General features: G+C 40.0%; 1 long non-coding RNA gene across 1 annotated transcript; it reads right to left on the reverse strand.

The window, feature by feature from the left end:
• Positions 1-2,571: 2,571 nt before the first annotated feature.
• Positions 2,572-4,133, reverse strand: LOC127118432 (uncharacterized). Its single transcript, XR_007802212.1, has 2 exons — positions 3,062-4,133; positions 2,572-2,973 (listed from the first exon to the last, which is right to left on the reverse strand). It is a non-coding gene; the product is annotated as an uncharacterized LOC127118432 (long non-coding RNA).
• Between the last annotated feature and the right edge of the window lie 900 nt (positions 4,134-5,033).

Genomic DNA, 5,033 nt, shown 5'->3' on the forward strand with positions numbered 1-5,033 from the left:
AACTCAACGCCAATTCTACCGGCCGTATCACCAGGATGATGAAGAATCTCCTCCGTCCCCTCCACAGCAAGCAGACTCTTCAGAACTGTTGGATATGATGCGCAATATGCAGATCGCTCAACAATCCTTCATGCAAACTCAAGATGAGCGTTATGCTCATATTAACGAGCAACTTCAAGCCCAAAATGAGCGTCTCGACACCTTCTCTACAAGCTTGAATGAACGGTATGCATACTTGGATCGGTCGGTCGACGGGAGTCTCAAGCATCTGAGCGGTGTTGCCGAATACCTATCAACTCTGGCTGACCCCAGCAGAAACCCTGGCATTTGTTACCATCCAGGACACCGCCATTAGGACATAGACATTCACATGCACTTTGTAGTTTGATTGTTATTTTGGATGTATTCAGTTCTCTGTTTTGCTTGTTTATTTTCATGTGTAGCTCTTAATTAATGACTATTGCTCAGAAATGATATAAGTGTGATATTATTATCTGTTTGTGCTATTTCCTGTGAATTTTCGTTGTTATGTTGAATAATCCTTCTGTACTCTGTGTCTCTTTTTGATGTTGTCAAAGGGGGAGAAAGTGTACAAAAGCAGGCAGCCAAAACGTTCACCACAACTAACAGACTAACAGTCATTTTGTTTTGGCCTTAGGTTACAAAAGAAAGGGGGAGTGTACATAATGTGTCAATACTGCATGTTGTTTATCTCGTTGGTTTTTGCACAGGTTGTCATCATCAAAAAGGGGGAGTATGTAAAGACAAAGTGTCAGACAACGAACGATCGCAAGTTTCGATGATGACAAATGACCACCATGCACGTCTACAAACAAATGCAACACATTACTTATCATATCCTTTCCTACTTATCTAAATCTGTTATAATTCTTAAAAACATATGTGGACAAAGTGTGATCATGACGAAATGCATGAAAATCACAAAACACAATTTTTTGCAGATTTGAAGACTTTGAGTCGACCATAAGGGTCGGCGCATAGCTCACGGGTCAGCGCATAACTCAGACAAATTTGAGATTGGTCAGCGCATGCTTGCTTGAGTCGACCACAGGTCGGCGCATGGCATAGTGATGCTAGCCACGGGTCAGCGCATGAAACCCTTGAGTCGAGCCCAGGCCGGCGCATGGCATAGTGATGCTATCCACGGGTCAGCGCATGAAACCTTTGAGTCGACCATAAGGGTCGGTGCATTTCCCACGGGTCAGCGCACGCCGACCTATGGTCGACCGCTCGTGCGAAAACTCAGTTTTCTGAGTACTTTCTACTGTTTGAAAAGCTGTTATTTTTGGTTGGTTTGCTAGTTACTATAAATAGAAGTCAAAACACTTTTATCAACTAACATTTGTCAATTTGAATTCAAGTGTTCAAGGAAACAAGAAAGAGTGAACAAGGTGTCCAAGATTCATCATCTTCATCTTCAACATTTCACAACACATCAACTACACACAATCATTTTTGATGTGGTTCGTGATCGGTTAAAGGTGATAAGGTTCGAAGTTGTGATTGGAGAATCCGGTTCGGGTTGAAGCTTGTGGCAGGTTCTTTCTTGAATAAAACCGTTAGGGTTTTGTCCTCCAATACCGGTTTGTGTTTGGGTTTTTTTGGACGAATTGCTTCATAAATATTCAGCTGAGCGAAGGTGATTGAGAAGAGGAAGTCTTCATCAGTCTAGTAGCGGATTCGGTGATATTGAAGTGAAGGATTCGGGTTCGATTCGTTGTGTTTGAGATCAGTCGGGCCGAGGGTTTGAAGAACGGAAGATTCTTCAACAAAGGGGCTGGAGTCAGAGGTCTAGCAACAACGATCGAAGGTCTTGATTCATCTTGAATCAAGGAGCAAGGATAGGAAGCATCATTCAACACATTGGGAGTTCTGTTGTTTACTTGCTTTACAATCCTTGTATAAACGGTTAAATTTCACAGGGGATATCTAATTAAATCATCTCAATTCTAAGTTTAGAATTGAGGGCAGACGTACCCCGAAGCGAGGACGGCGGGGGAACTGCTTCATCAAATCTCTGTCTTTGATTTTCTGCATAAGTGTTTTTCAGCTTAAAAATTAAGTGATTTTAGTTTAAGCAATTTTACCAAACATTGATATAAGTTGAGTAAGAGATTAAAACTGCTGTTTGAATACAAAGTACAATAGTATATTGTACTAGGTCAATTTGAATTACTTACTCAACTCAAATATCACTTGGAGTGTTTATGCACACCAAGTGTTTGTTAATTTGCATAAGCCAAAGTTGTCTTAAGTTTGCATCTAGTTTAATTTGGTATTTTGGATCATTGGAACTAGGCTTGCTAGTAAGTGAAACATATCATTGATTGTGCAAATAGTGTAGTGATTCGTATTTCACTTTATCTCTAATCCATTAGCTTAACACATATCCGGTTTTCCAATAACGGTTCGTTTTAGACTAAAATTTTCCTCGGCCGCTTCCGCACTTAAAACAATTTTTCAAAACCAATTTTAAATTGGTAGCGCCGACTCAAATTTTTAATTGGGATCTATTCAACCCCCCTTCTAGATCCGTGACATAGTCTAACATATCCAACAAGTCCATTTGGCTTATTCATTATCCATTAGATTAGGTCCATATCCCAAATTACACAATCTATATCCAAGTATCATACCAAAGCACTGCAGATAAGACAAAAAAAGAGAAAATGCAAGTGGAAGAATTGCAAGGGAAATAGTACACCGTTGCAAAGCGATGTACAATCAACACGTAAAAGCTGCAAAACGCAGATACAAAAACCAAAAGGCAAAACGCAGATGAAACTGCAACGAAACGCACAACAACAGCCAGCAAACCAAACCGCATCAACGAGCTATTATCCATGAGCCACTTCCAAACTCCCAGCTGCATAAAGCTTCCATCCAAACGCAATACTCCAAACTACAGCAACGCGGCATCAAAGTGCAAGCCATAAACACAGTAGATCCAAACTGCAACCAAAATCCTAACTACATTAAACCGCAGCAGACGCAAACTTGCATTCACCAAAGCTCTAAAAACTGCAGCAGGCTAACACACCCAAGTCAATACCAGCTGCTACAGTGTGCATGAAAGTACATAAACAACGGCGTCACGAACCAAAACAAAGCTGCAACAAGTAACACAGTCAAACTAGCAGTTAATGGAAAAGTAAAACGCAACAAACCCAGGTCCAAAATAAGCTAAGCCAAACGCAGTAGATCCAAACTTCAACCAAAAGCATATCAAGCCAAGCCACCTGCAAAACAACACCAACGCAAGCAATTCAAAACGCAGTAACAATATGACGAAATAAGCAACAAACCAACTGTAACGTACAGCTGAAAGCGGCATCCAAGCCGATACCAAACGACATGAACTCACAACATTGAAACGCAACAGAAAATTGAAAATAATCAAAACGCAGCAAATTGAAAATTGGAAACAAGCATAAACGACAAGCTGTAATTTGAAACGCAGAACTGCATGATCATAACGCATGATCATAATTTACAGAAGGTTCCATTTGTTCTCCTTCCCGTGCCTCACATCATCAGCTCCACCACTGTGACTCCACACCACAACCGCACCAATTCTCGTGACTCCATCATCAACAGAATTCATAGCAGAAGCACATCGCAGCAGAAGAAGTTGATTCCATTGGTGTTTCCTTTCGACGGTAGGTGCATGTTCCGTCGGTACAATTAGGCGATTAGAAGCTCCGCCGCAGCCGACAATGAGCTCCGGCGCGGCAGAATCATCCAAGCATTCGAACGGTCGTTATGGAGGTTGGGTTTTTGGAGCGAGTTAGGCTCAGTTAGGGGGATTGGATGCAAATCAGTTAGAATCGATGAGGGATCTGAGCGAAGTGTGGTGAGGCATTTAGTTTGGTGTATAGTTTGTAGCAATTGGCTCTCCGCCGCTGTCGGAGGCGATTCCGACACGGCGGAGGAGAAGAGGTTTCTGGCCATGGCTTTTGGTTCGGTTGTGTTTGCAATCTGAGCGTGAAGTAGGAGAAGTGTAGTTGACCTTGTCTCTTTGGGGTGTATACCTTGGGCCTCTAAGGCCCAAGCTTAGCCTGCTGGTATACACCTCCATAGGTCAGCCCCACAGCCCCTTGCTTGGGCTTAGGATGGATAAGGCCCATGCTGATTTAATTGGATTGATTTTCTTATTAATTTGGTTTTAATTTTGTTAATTGGATTAATCATGTTATTTAGGATAGTTGTTAGTTGATTTTTAGAATATTTTTGTTCATTGGTTAGATTTAATTTGATTGTGATAATTGTGTTTAGAATGATAATTTTGTTAATGGTTTTAGGACTTAATTGTGATAATTGTTTAGAATTTACTTTTGAGAATTGTTTGATGATAATTGTTTGATGATAATTGTTTTGATTTAATTTTAGAGTATTGTTTTACTTTAGAATTTGTTTTAGATTTAATAGTGGATGTTGATTTTAATTCTATTATTTCACTTTGATTTCTAACATCTAACATTAACATCCAATTCTTTTATTTCCGTTTATAACTCTTTACTTTTCCGTACCTAACTTTTACAATTCCGCTTCTAACATTTATTTTTGTCATTTACTTTACCTTGCTTTATTTTGCTTTGTATTGGACATCCTCACTTCATCTTAAAATGAACATAAAAATAGATAAGACTTAAAAAATGCAAAAAAATAATTCCCTTAGCATGGAAAGGACATTGGAATGGACTTAGAGATTGTTGTTAGGACCCTTGCAAGAGACCTTGGACAATTATTCAACCCTAACATGGAAGGAGCATTCAAGAATCAAGAAGAACTTGCAATCTCTTATGTGCTTTCTAGTCTAGGACAGAATTACACACATGGCTTTCTCTTGGGCTACTTCACAATGAGATCTTTTATTTACTGCACTCCTTTGTACTTTACATGTACCCCCATCCCCTTTCCGATGTATGCTTTTACTTGCTTTCTTTTATTGCTTATTAGCTACTCCTTAGGCATTAGGAGCGCTCACTCTTCCATAATCGATAATCAAACCC

The sequence above is a fragment of the Lathyrus oleraceus genome, chromosome 2 (genome assembly GCF_024323335.1).
Source record: "Lathyrus oleraceus cultivar Zhongwan6 chromosome 2, CAAS_Psat_ZW6_1.0, whole genome shotgun sequence".
Taxonomy (NCBI): Eukaryota; Viridiplantae; Streptophyta; class Magnoliopsida; order Fabales; family Fabaceae; genus Lathyrus; species Lathyrus oleraceus.